Source organism: Prenolepis imparis, unplaced genomic scaffold (genome assembly GCF_030444845.1).
Source record: "Prenolepis imparis isolate NDT839.2.m4 unplaced genomic scaffold, iyPreImpa1.0 SCAF_6, whole genome shotgun sequence".
Taxonomy (NCBI): domain Eukaryota; kingdom Metazoa; phylum Arthropoda; class Insecta; order Hymenoptera; family Formicidae; genus Prenolepis; species Prenolepis imparis.
The window spans coordinates 15,175,468-15,190,030 of NW_028141164.1; the positions used below are offsets into that span (position 1 = coordinate 15,175,468).

The 14,563-nt window shown below is 34.4% G+C and overlaps 1 long non-coding RNA gene across 1 annotated transcript; it reads right to left on the bottom strand.

The window, feature by feature from the left end:
- Window positions 1–5,223: 5,223 nt before the first annotated feature.
- On the bottom strand, window positions 5,224–8,647 carry LOC145937109 (uncharacterized). The gene is made up of 3 exons (XR_014425493.1): window positions 8,559–8,647; window positions 5,725–5,902; window positions 5,224–5,305 (listed from the first exon to the last, which is right to left on the bottom strand). It is a non-coding gene; the product is annotated as an uncharacterized LOC145937109 (long non-coding RNA).
- Window positions 8,648–14,563: the final 5,916 nt, after the last annotated feature.

The following is a 14,563-nucleotide window of genomic DNA, read 5'->3' on the forward strand; positions in this document are numbered from 1 at the left end:
GTAACAAAGCGAAGCGATGGTATATTTAAACATGATATAAGATATACATATACGCTAAAGTATTTCACAATTACACAAATACGCTAAAGTATTTCAGATAAGGGAAATAGCGAAAATATTGTGTATGGGAGTAAGTCGAGCAATAAGAATGATTGTCGGATAGTTACAAGAAATGCTAATAAATTATTAAAATCACGTGGTAATTGTTACATAATGGAAAAGACAAAAGGAAAAATTAATTACAGCAAGAATTAATACGAAACGTTTTGTAACCGAGTAAAAAACCTGGGGCGTGGATTAGAACAGCGGGCGGGATCCGAATGTGCAGTAAGGATCTGACCAATAGGAATTTTGCGCGAGTCGACCATCGCGGTAAACGAGTCAGGATAGCCGAGGAGGCAGACAAAGCGAGCAGTCTGATACAGGATGCGGAGATACAAGCATCAGGAAGAAAAAAAAATGTTAATAATGAATACATAGAAAGACGGAATAATTATTAAACGCGGATATCCAAGCTTGTAAACGTAAAATGTGATACACGTGCGATAAAGCAATAGCGGTAAAAAAACGCCGCGTAAAGACCTGCAAGTGCGACGGCGAAATAGTCGTGAAAACGTAGAACTGTTATATTGTGAAGTGGTTAAATATATAATATATATTTTATTAATTGAAAATGTGTTCTTACATCTACCGTCGTTTTCCCCGAAATTCCGTCTATCCTTCAGGGACACTAAATAACGGTAAATCCGGGAATTTTAGTGAGAACGATCAGTGTATCAGACATTATCAGTGCAGTGGTGTTTCGGAAAGGAACTTTTTTTTTAAATAGTAAAAAAGCAATTTAATTAAGGCGTGAGACTTATCGCGGACAGAACAGTGGACACGGCTAAGGAACGAGTTATTCGCTGGCTGAAGCGATTTTCGACAGAAAGGTGAGTTGCAACATGTGCGTAGATAGGCGCAGATTCATCCCGCAGAAGCGAATATCCTTGTGTATTAGTGTAAAATAGACCGGCGGCGACCGTAAAGGAACAAGGTAGGACAATTTGTAATCCAAATATTGTAATTAACATGAAGGACTGTTCAGTCATAACTTAACTCTTTCGTCTAACTCACTAATAAAAATCATCTTACTCACATATGAGAGTCAGATGATGAAATTGTCACGTCTCTAAAATATCTAAATTCTTTTTTCTCTATATCTCTTTGTCAGAAGCTTATGTAATAAACAAGAGGCAAGTTTGCATTTATTTTTTCTTGTGTTTTTTTTTTTTTTTTTTTGGAAACAAAACTTCTTTGAAACTCGAAAGATCTCACACAGATACGCATTACCTGAGAGATTTTTTGTGCTTCAAAGACATTTTATTGTTTCAGAAAAAAAAATTATTTTTAAAGAAAATTACTTTTGAAAATATACATTTTATTTAAAAAATTGAATTACCTTAAAATCTTATATATATTACATCTCTAAACTTTAGAGCAAGAAAAAAGAATCAATTATATTTAATTGCAAAAAGATTTCTTGATAAAATGTGCATTTTTTAAAATGGATTAGTTTATGGATATAATGTTGATATGTTTCCGCAGATAAAAAATTAAATAATTATAATAATTATTATTTATTATTTTATTAATAATTATTTAACAATTCTAAATTATTTCTCTTTCGTAAAATTTTCGATTGCTATAAAATAGTGCTGGGATTTACTTGCCATTTACGGCGAGATTTCGAGACGCACGCCTCTTGCCCCCCACTCCTCGCTCGCGCCATAACAACGCAGCGCCGGCCGCTCGTAACTAAGGAGCGCGGCACATGGTCTCAGGAACGTGCGTATCAAACGTAATAGCACAATTAGCATTCTAATAGCAAAAGAACACATATACGTGATTAATAATAGAATAATAACTATTTGTATTATTAATACAAAATAAAAGATTGAATAGAAAATTTTAATAATAACTTTTGCTATTAGAATGCTAATTGTGCTATTACGTTTGATACGCACGTTCCTGAGACCATGTGCCGCGCTCCTTAGTTACGAGCGGCCGGCGCTGCGTTGCTATGGCGCGAGCGAGGAGTGGGGGGCAAGAAGCGTGCGTCTCGAAATCTCGCCGTAAATGGCAAGTAAATCCCAGCACTATAAAATATATACACGCAAAATTATAAAAGCGTCTATTGTGTTCCATTCGTCACTCTCGTTTTTTCTTTGTGCGCATAATTACGTAACAACTGTGTAATGAGAGTACAAATCTTCGAGTCAACAGATTTACAATTCAGAGTAAGGGTGGACATAGTGTTGAATAAGTGTAGTGAAATGTATTTGTACTCTCTGTAATCGAGACGCGTAAGAACAATGTATCGCAGTAAATTTGACATTCAGAGAATTAATATGGGAATAGTTTTTTGCAATATTAATTTATATAATTTTTGTTTTGAATGTTTTCTGTAATGGCTAAGAGAATGTTCTTTTATTCTTAACTACAAGGATATCAGTGTTAAAATAACTTCAGATTCCCGACGTACAAATAATTCCGATGGGCAGTCAAATATGAAAAATATTAAATATAAGAAAAAATGTTCTCGCAGAAATAAATCTTTTTTTGTAAATTTTTTTGTAATTTTATTTTCTGTAGTTAACCTATCGCACAATGTATTACTTCTGCAAAATATATTTTTTATAAAAATAAAATAAATAAAAAATATAAAATATAATGTCAAACAAACACAGATAAAAAATGACTAATAAACATTACACAAACGGATACAAAATTTTTTTAAATAAATTCAACTATTTAGAAAATTTAAGAAATTAAATTTATTTCCTTTAATAAAATAAAATTGAAATTGTTTTGAAAATAATTGTTCCCGCCTCTATTCTTTGAACTTTGACGGCTCTCATTGGTCCGTTTTTATATAATATAATGAAGAAAATATAATATAATGTAAATATAATAAATATATGTTCGATAATAACGCGGTTGCACGTAATCACGCAAAAGAGAAGAAGAAAATGAGGATATGTCAGACGTAATTTGTACACAATTAAGCTTTATTAATAAATTAAAATAAAATAAAATAATAGAAAAATGGTTTTGATTATGCAGAGCGGATAAATAAAAGTCGATTCAGACATATTCATATGCCGTATCTTTGACATATCCGTTCCGTATCCGCACCTATCAGTGCAAAATATTCATATACTTCAGTTCTATATGCGTCGATTCAGTACATCTCAGAACGTATGTACACGGAAAAAACAGTATGGTAGGTTCACACATAAACCTGATTGTGCCAACCAGATTTACTATTAATCTGGTTGGCACAATCAGATTTATGTGTAAACCTACCATACTGTTTTTTCCGTGTAATAATAATAAATTGGTTATTATTTAACATATTTTGTTGTTCCAATTTCTTTGCTATTGTAGCCTACTTTTATCTTTATCATTTTCATTCAGATATTGTAAATGTGCTAAATTATAAAGTTTCTTATAGTCGCAAACACATTCTATCAATTTTTCATCATCCATTTCAAATTATTACGAAAAACAATTAAAAAATTAAACTATATAGGTTTAAATATGTAGCTAAACTGCTCTAAATATTTGAATACTCGAAGGATTTTCTCCTCTATACGTCAGTGTTTTGTTTTAAATAAGACATCACAGTGCTGTCATTATTCCGTTCCATTCAGTGAAAATATCGGCACAGATCACTGTCTACATACTAAAAGGTCGATTCAGACATATCCGTACCGTATTCGTGACGTATCCGTTCCGTATCTGATTCAGACATATCTGTACCTCTAATACCTATCAGTGTAAAGTTCATATACTTCAATTCTGTACACGTTTTCGTTCAGTGCATTTCAGAACGCCATGAGCCCATGAGAGAAAGATGAATTTTTCAATCAAAGAACTTGCAGTGATGCACTAATTTTAGATGAAGAAGAAACAGTTTTACGTAAAAAAGAAGGCGTAAGTAATTTCATGAAATTTGTAAAAAAAAATTGAAGGCGAATTCGCAACAATATAGCCTAGTTTACACCGATCATTTGATACGCGTTTCAAGTACTATATCTGTATCAAATCGTTTGATACGCTCGGTATAAACGCTCGCGGATTATTTTAGTATGGTCTGGTTCGATACTCCTGACTCGCGAGTAACAGACTAAGTTGGTACGCGTATCAAAGGATGTCAGCACGCTGTAAACGCATCAGATTTGATTCCGATCGCATTTTCCCTGCCACTACTGTTAAATTGAGGTTAGATTAAAAATCGAATTAAGATTCTCAGACTTTTAGAATTTTATATAACTTGAAAAACAGTGAAATTTGTTCTTTTTCGGACTGAAAACCTAACTTAATCTGTTTTGAAATCGATTGGTGTAAACAGGGACTAATCAAATGTTTAATCTGCACCAACTTGATGCGCGTACCAATCGATTTAACGGTGTAAACTAGACCAATGTATAAAGAATTAATAGACTATGAAACGTATCAATATTTTCGGATGTCTCAACGATTATTTTATAGAAAAAAAATTTTATTAGAAAAAATTGAATCTAGAATTAAAAAACAAACAACCTTTTGAAAAGAACCAATAAGTCCAAAAAAACGACTCGCTATTTGTTTAAGGTAAAAATAATAAGATAGGTATATAATATAAATAACTGCATGACGTTGTTCAACATATAGTTTATAAAATACTAGAACAACACAGGCGCGCGCTTCGCGCGCGCCATTTTTTCTTTTACATTATATATTTATATAAAAAATTATTTATATAATAATTTAAATAATTATATTTTATATAATTAATAATTTTTTAAATATTAAAACTAAATATTATTTCTTCTTTCTCTCTCTCTCTCACTTATACTATCTCTATTCTTTTTAAAAATAAGCTTTTATATTATCCTCTTCTTTCTTTCCGTCGTTCTTTCTATCTCTTCTTTCTCTGTGTGCGCGTCTATTCTTCGTTTTTTTTAAGCTGTAAATAAAATATTTACAATAAAATTAAAAAACAAATAATATTAATAATACTTATAATACTTAATAACAATACTATTACCTAATATTTTATCCTTTTCCTTCTTCTTTCCTTTTATCTTCTCTTTTATTCCTTTTCTTTCTCTCAATCTATCTATTTATCAATCTATCAATCTTTTTCTCTCTCTATCTATCTATGTCTCTCTTTTTTTTCCTATTTGTTTATATTTCCTCTTCTCAAATTTTAAAGAAATCCTTCTTTCTCTTTTTCTTTCTCTCTCGACTTTTCTTTAATTATAAATGAAACATTGATCTAACAATTAAAAAAAATATATATATAATTTAAAATACATAAACAATATATTTGCAATAGTACATATATATATATATAAATATATATATATGTATATATATATATATATATATATATATATATCATAGACCTTATAGATATGAACTGGCAATACATAAAGCAGATCTTATCCGGAGGGGGTTAGAAAGAGAAACATTTTTCTTTTGCACTAATGATATTTCCGGACACTCGGAGAGAGAGAAAGTACTATCTCTCTCTACGAGCGTCCGGAAATATCATTGGTGCAAAAAAGAGAGTAGTATGTTTTTCTGTCTAACCTCCTCCGGACGCTGCTGCTAACAGAAACTATCGGCAATTGCCAATTCATATCTATAAGGTCAATGATATATATAAATATATAATATATACAATATTAATACCTAATATTTTCTCCTTTAAACTTGTGTCCTTTTCTCTCTTTATCTCTCACTCTATCTCTCTCTTTCTCTCTTTCTCTCTCTCCGTCTGTTTTGCTTATTCTTCTCTTCTTTAATTTTAAAAGAAACTTTTTTCTTCTCTCTTTTTCTTTTTTTTCTCTCTCTCTCGATTCTACTTTAACTATAAATAAAACGTTTATATTAACATAAGAAAAAAATGGTACAATTAAGATGTCAAATTTATAATTATATTTTAATAAATACAAAGTAATGCAAATAAAATTATATATCTAACAAAAAAAAATATATATATGTATATATACGAGGATCGTTCGATAAGTAAGGTAAAAAAGCAATAAAATCTTTTTTTTTCTGGAAAATTTTTTTTTATTTCTCGACGTAGTCTCCTTGGAGCTCTACTCACTTAATCCAGCGGTGTTCCAATTTTTTGATCCCTTCGGAAAAGTAGGAAGTTTCGAAGCCTTCAAAATACGCATCTACAGCGGCGATGACTTCTTCATTGGATGAAAATTTCTTTCCCCCAAGCCAGATCTTGAGATTTGGGAATAGGAAGAAGTCATAAGGGGCCAAATCAGGAGAATAGGGTGGATGGGGCAGCAATTCGAACCTTAATTCGTGCAATTTTGCCATTGCGACTGTGGAGGTGTGAGCCGGAGCGTTGTCAGCAATCGCGGCACCCATCGTGCATACAGCTTTTTCATTTCTAATTTTTCGTGCAGGATATTATGCACCCTATCTACTGAGATGCCTACAATCTCAGCTATGTTACGCACCTTCATTCGGCGATCTTCCATGACGATACGATGGATTTTTTCAATCATTTCTGATGTAGTGACTTCAATTGGACGTCCGGGGCGCGCTTCATCTTTGGTTGATGTTCGGCCACGTTTAAATTCATTAATCCAAAAATAAACGGTTTTCAACGCTGGTGCAGAGTCCCCGTGAACATCGTCCAACTCGGTTTTGATCTGTGCAGCCATCCACTTTTTTAAATAAAAATGTTTAATAACTGCACGGAATTCGTCTTTCTCCATTTTTTCGACAACTGCTGACACGCTCACTTTAAACGTCTGCCACACGTAAACTAAGCGTCGCTTTTGGCTGAAACTTGGTATGAGGTAATTTGAAGAGTGTTATTTCTTAGCCATATACTACAAAGTTCATTGTGGCGCTATCACGCGGAAATTTACCTTACTTATCGAACGACCCTCGTATATAATTTGAAAGGCACAAACAATATATTTGCAATATTACATATATATATATATATATATATATATATATATATATTGTGACGATTTTCGCTCCCCGTCCTCGGAGCACTAGGGCGGGAGGAAGCTACCGTCGACAAAAAAAATAGCAAGGAAATATTGTCCTTTAATAAATTATTTCCGCGGGAACAAGGGGTCTTGGTCGTTCCGCGCGTGCCGCAGCAGAACGCCAGCCGACGAATACGCGAAATTATACTCGGATTGGGCGCCAGACACGGTCTTTCACGTGTCAATTCGCGATAATTAAACGAACGCGAAAATTCGGCCGGAAGTTCCGCGACGGGCCGGCTGCTCGCCTAACGGTAGAGGGGCAGGGTGGGGTTGCCGCGAGAAAAGACTTAATCGAATTAATCGAACGATCTAACACTTGATAGAATAAATTTTCGCGAGACTGCTGACTCGATCGAACGTGAAGCGGGATACGACATCACAAAAAGAACACAGAAATAAAAGAAGACGCGTAATTAATAGAAAAAAAGGTGATCAGATTTATTATAATAGAACAACTGTGAGCGAAGTTAGCAAATATAAATAAAATCGAATAATATTCAGAGTAAACAGAGCTCTTAAAGGAAATTAAATAATGTCATAAAGAAAGATCCGATAAATCTGACCTTAACAACAGGATATAAAAAGCAAATAATATAAAAACAGTGGATAAATTCACAAGTAACAAAAGAATTCAAAAAAAATAGTACGAATATCGTGGAAGTTAATACTACATATTAATCTTGTCGTTATCGTGGCAGCGTTGATCTAATGAACTACTCTAATACAAGATTACGATCTGGAGAAAATAATATCTTTACAGCCATCGAAGTACGCTATACAAAGAAGAAAAGAAAGCGACGAACAAGATAGCGCGAAATATAACTAATACAAGAATTACGGTTTAGACGCGACAATCAAGGTGATAAAGATACAATCCGGTATATTTCGCGGATCGGAATATTTTATGCGAATTTCCACGCGATCGGCAGTTCGCAATATACGCGAGAGGTTTCCGCTACGGCGAGAAGAGAGCAGAGAGAGAAACCGCGCACCTCGCCTATCGCCGTCTCGCTCGCTCTCGCGCGCGCGCACTCTCTGTCTCTCTCGGATTCACGCTCTCGTACGTGTTCGCGTAAATTCTTACTTCCTGCGTATCTCCGCGCCAACGTAATCGCACGACCAACAATATTCCCTATTACGCCACTAATATTTCACACTCGAATCATCCATACGGCACACTCAATTACACTTTACAATTACACGAATAATGCGCGACAAGTATGAGAAGGACGCGACGACTAGTGAGCCCCGGAGAGACGAAGTTTCGCGAAAGAACTAATTACGACGCGTAATATCGCGACAATCCTCGTCGCATGACCCCGATCGCTCTCACGAAATCGCAAAAGAAATAATATTCTCGAAGAAGCGGGCAACGCCCGTACGCAAATTAATTAATTACACTAAATACTTTCGCGATCGGGCCAGAACGACGGAGGCTCGGACACGACGGACGTTTTAGTTACTTTACCGCAAGAAGAGCAAGGGTAGCCTCACCGGACAATCCCTCCTGGGTATGTGGCAGTCTCGATATCTTTTTCCCCAATCTCTAAGTCCTCAGACTCTCTTAGCCTCTTAGACACGTGTAGCCGGGTCGAGCGGTCGCGCCAATCTCTCTCATCTGCGTGCTCGCTATCGGCGGCTGGGCGAATTCGGCTGGTCGGGGGTAGGGGCGCGTTAGCCAATTAGGGTTCTCCGCGATTTTCCCCGATCGCGCGACAGTGATGAAATTGATAGGGCATCGTCGGTGCCCTTCGCGACAATCTACGTAACAATTATTCGGACGCTGATTATTCATTAAAATCCGAGTCTTTGATAGACTCTCGCTGCGGATCTCCGCGTTGTAGTTGGCGGCCGGCGGAATCCGTCGGAGAGGGTGCAGGTGGGCGGAAATCCTCCGCGGGACCCCGGGCTCCTTTGACGCCGGTTATCGGGCGCGTCCCTGATGGGCCCACGTGAACTCCGGTCCTCTCGCCTCGTGACCGCTCTCCACGTCCTTGTCTAAATTCCTCAGGTCTTTTGTTGTCGCCTCAATGTTTTTATATCGTTGTTTGCAGGTTCGGTTACGCGCTCAATAATAATATTCGTCACTCGGCAAGGCTGCCAAAAATATAAAAATAATAGAAACAAAAACTCGTTAATAAGATATTACTTTTCGCGGCGCTAAGTCTCTCGGGGTTCTCATTCTCGCTCGTTTTTCGCTCGCTCTCTTGGCGCGGCCGCTCGGCTTTCGCCCCGCGATAGGGAGTGCACGTGAGTCGGGACGACCACGTCACAATATATATGGAGAATTCTATGTTAAGTGAGCAACTTTCATTGCAAGAAAGTCGATTTTTTTATTTTTATTGTTAACAACTAAATTTTATCCTTAACATCCCTACATTAAAAACATCCCTACATTAAAACCATGAAGTTACAGAATGTTATTTTTTACGGTTTAAAAATAGCATCTTATTCTATCTTGATATGTCAGATATGTGCTTAACCCCATACGAAGTGTTTGGGACTTGCACGCATAAATTGTATATAACTCAAAGAGTTTTTGGAATCCAAGCTCAGATGTTAAAAATTCCAAATGACAGATCAATTCTGTACGATTTTAATTTCACCATATTGTTAAGCGCACATCTAATATCGAGATAGAATAAGGTGTCATTTTTAAATTGTAATAGATAACATTTTGTAACTCCTAGGTTTTAATGTGGGGATGCTAAGGATAAAATTTAGCTGTTAAAAATGAAAAAAGTCGCCTTTGTGCAATAATAAAAGTGATCCACTTGATATGGAATGCTCCATATATATTTATATATCATAGACCTTATAGATATGGACTGGCAATACATAAAGCAGATCTTGTCCGGAGGGAGTTAGAGAGAGAGACATACTACTTATCTTTTGCAACAATAGTATTTCCGAACACTATAGTACTTTCTCTCTCTCCGAGTGTCCGGAAATACCATTGGTGCAAAAGAGAGAGTAGTATGTTTCTCTGTCTAACCTCCTCCGGACGCTGCTGCTAACAGAAACTATCGGCAATTGCCAATCCATATCTATAAGGTCAATGATATATAAATATATAATATAAACAGTATTAATACCTAATATTTTCTCCTTTAAACTTCTGTCCTTTTCTCCCTTTATCTCTCACTCTCTCTCTCTCTTTTTCTCTCTTTCTCTCTCTCCGTCTGTTTTGCTTATTCTTCTCTTCTTTAATTTTAAAAGAAACTAAAGATGAAATTTAGCTGTTAAAATGAAAAAAAGTCGCTTTTTTCGCAATAATAAAAGTGATCCACTTGACATGGAATGCTCCATATATATATATATATATATATATATATATATATATTATATCATAGACCTTATAAATATGGACTGGCAATACATAAGCAGATCTTGTCCGGAAGGGGTTAGACAGAGAAACATACTACTCTCTCTTTTGCACTAATGATATTTCCGGACACTCGGAGAAAAAGAAAGTGTGTACTATATATCTCTCTCTCTCTACGAGTGTCCGGAAATATCATAAGTGCAAAAGGGAGAGTATGTTTCTCTGTCTAATCTCCTCCGAACGCTGCTGCTAACAGAAACTATAGGCAATTGCCAATCCATATCTATAAAGTCAATAATATATATATATATATATATATATATATATATAATATAAACAATATTAATAACTAATATTTTCTTCGTTCTCCTTTAAACTTTTGTCCTTTTTTCTTTCTATCTCTCACTTTCTTTTTCTCTCTTTCTCTCTCTCCGTCTCTTTTGCTTATTCTTCCTCTTCTTTAAGCTTTATTTCTTCTCTCTTTTTCTTTTTTAACTATATAAATAAAACGTTTAGATTAAATACATATATTATATACGTATATTACGTTTTGATTAGGTATTGTTAGTATGATAAACGTATTAATGTAAGATGTGTGCTGTGCTATCAGGGTCATAATTTCACTCGCTCTGTTTTACATTATACAATATATAATATTATACATACCATTCTCTTTCTTCTTTCTTTTTAAATTTCGTTAAATCTGATATTAACCGTCAAACTGTTAAATCTGATAATAATCATCGAACTGTCAAACTGTCAAATTCAACGTTTGAAGGAAGTTGCACGAACGAATAAAGCAAGCGCGCGAACGAGATTGCCAATCAGCATCTCGGAAAAGCGACAACAATGTCAATAACATGCCTTTTTTAGAAAGGGGATTACAACTTATAAAGTGAACATATAAAAATATATTGCTTACAATAAACTGATTAAAATAGATTATTTGAATTGTGAATTATAATAAAAATTCTTTTAAAATTTCTTAAACATACTCTATCGTTTTAATTTCTTCAAAAATTTAAATAATTTTATATTATTGTTATTATTGCTTTGAATAAGGAGGATAATATTGTTGGGAAATATTAGTTAACAATGAATTGATTGCTGTTCTTGAATGGTTCAATGATTTTTATAATTTGAATTAAAATTAAAAAATTAAAATGTTTTTGCTCAAAATGTTTCCGCTCAAAACTATTTAATGTGATAATATCCTGATAAACAATTAGATGATGATGAAAAAAAATTTATAATTATTGTTTATGTCACATAAGGAGAATTGTGGAAAACATTCTTACTCAAAGATTTCGCATTTATCAAAGGAGGTTACAATTAAAGGCTAACAATCAAAGCCAAAAAGTGTTGATTTTTGATAATTGTTACTATGTTTTGCTGTGTTTTGCATAATTACATAAAAGATTTAGACGAAAGTATGATTAATGTATCCAATGATTCTGTTGATCGTGCAAATTCTGATACAACACTTCAAGATATTTCTATTCGAAGTGGAAATGCTACAGAACAAGCCTTTTATGTTAGAAATTTATATAAAAACTTTTTCAATTCACCAATAGGGTCAGTTCTTTGGCAAAATAAAAAAAGTTAAATATTTGTGTATTTGTGAATTAGTAAATAACTTCAATTTATATTACTTCGATTTTGTACTACCACCAATAATAATACTAAATTGGTTATTATTTAACATATCTGGTTGTTCTATTTTTGCTATTTCAGCCTATCTTTTATCTTTATCATTTTCATTCATATACTGCAAAAATGTGCTAAATTATAAAATATATCTCTTCACTGAAAGAAAAATTTGGTTGAAAAAGGTAAAATTTGTTTAGCCCAACTAAATTATTTAGTCCGATACGTTCAAATAAATATGACTAAAATATTACGAAATAATTTGTTGATGTTGTAAAGAAAGCATTATTCAAACCATCAAAACAGAAAGTTCAGTACAACGATGTACAGTTATTATAACAGAATATTTTTTTGATATACGAACACGTTTGTTTGAATTGTAGGTAGATTCTGTTGCCTTGGATAGATCGTGTTTGAATTAACAGAGCCGATTTATTTTTAACCGAAGGATTGCTCCAAACAACAAAATATGCAATGTAATGAAACAAGAATTCAGTTATGTTGATTAAAATTTAATTGAAATTCATATTTATGGAATTATGAAGCATCTAAAATTTATGTTACTTACACTAAACTTATGATCCCTGCATATAAATATATAGTCGAAATAACAAAATATCAATTTAAGAAGGGAATCTTGTTGAATGGATTAAATATACTGTTTATATATTCATTAACTCAGTTAAACGGACAATGTCGATGATTAGTGCATTCGAATGTTTTGTTATTTTAGTTAAAACTTTTATCAAGACAACACAATTCGTTTTATTTATTAGGTGTACAACTTTGCTTCCGCCGTTTTCCTATAGATAGCTTTAGCGGTAAGTAGTGGTCGAAATAAATAGATCATAGACGTCATGCAATAAACTTGGGCATCTGTCAACATAACCCCATAGAAACATTAGTCGATTTGTGTCTGCATCATAAAGTTATTCTCGATTGAAAATGTCAGTTTACGAGCCAAATTCTCGTCATTTGCGGGAGGTTTTAATTTTCTGCTTCAATATGAAGAAATCTGCGGCTGAGGCTCATCGAATGCTCTCAAATACTTATGGTGAGGCCGCTATTAGTGAAAGAACGTGTCGTGAGTGGTTTCAACGCTTCAAGAACGGTGATTTTCAGGTCGAAGACCGGCATAGCGGTGGAAGAGAGAAGGTTTTAGAAGATGCAGAATTGGAGGCATTACTTAATGAAGACTCGAGTCAAAGTCAAGAAGAATTGGCACGATCATTGGGAGTGACTCAATAAGCAATTTCAAAACGCCTCAAAGACATGGGAATGATTCAGAAGCAAGGAAATTGGGTGCCGTATGTTATGACAATGACTATTCGGGCTCCGCTGGTCTTAATTCGTCTAAATCTAGATGTGAGAAAGCTGTAAGGAATTGCTTTTTAAATAAATGATTATGTAATTGAGATTAAACACCTTATAATTTCTTTGAATATAACATAAATAACATGTGACATAAACATACACTTGTTTACATAAATTAAATGTTTTAAGAATCACATTAACTCAACTTAACCAATATTTACGTGTTAATAATATGCGTTATATGTGCTTTTTCAACTTAAATCTTTTATAAAAAAAGGTAATAAAATTAAGGTATAAATCTCTTTAAAATTGCCACGCAAACTTCTTAGCACATAAAGAATAAGAATTTAGTTTAACGCAGCAATAACTCAAAGTTTGTTTCTGCTTAGTCAGATAACATAAATTAGAAATATCTAGTAAACTTTATAGGAACGGACGATGATGTACATACATCTATCTACTAATTTGCATTGAAATATAATGCATGCTTTCTATAATTATCAAAAATATAGTTTCATTGTTATGGCACATTTTCTTTACGTCAAATAGATAAAACTGTAAACAGAGAATAAAATAAGTTATTTGTACTGTAAAGAGAGAGTATTAGAACAATATCACTGTTCAGTTATTTGAGCATGATATAATCTTTTATCACGCACACCTCTCCCCGTGGGTGGGGGTCAACGGCCAAATGTGATAGATCTTTTGTCACGCACACCTCTCCCCGTGGGTGGGGGTCAACGGCCAAATGTGACGTCTGTATTGTAGTCGAACTGGGACTAATTACCTTTAGGATATTGTACAGAAATGTAGGTTGATTCCAACACTTCCAACACCTCGCCCTGACGTGAGGGGTCGTCAGCAGAGACTGAGAGAAGTAGAGTCGAATTAAGACTCGTCACCTTACGGCTGGAATGGGGAGGCTGAATTCGTTCTAGGAGAGTTTTAACACTCTCCCTCACCTTGCGGCTAGACTTTTCACGATTGCCTGATCTCTGAGTCGAGAGGCTGCACACACTTGTCCCCAATCGGACGAAGCTTAGATGATTTCTCGAAATCGCTAGAATATACGCAGTACTTGCACCGTGAGAAACGTGTCGCACATGTCACAAAACCAATATCGCGAGACAACGTGCCGAGAGCCAGGGACGTCCCCGATCGGGGATCACGTGCTCTCCTCGAGCGCTCTCTGTACTGACGTCCCGTCGGTAAC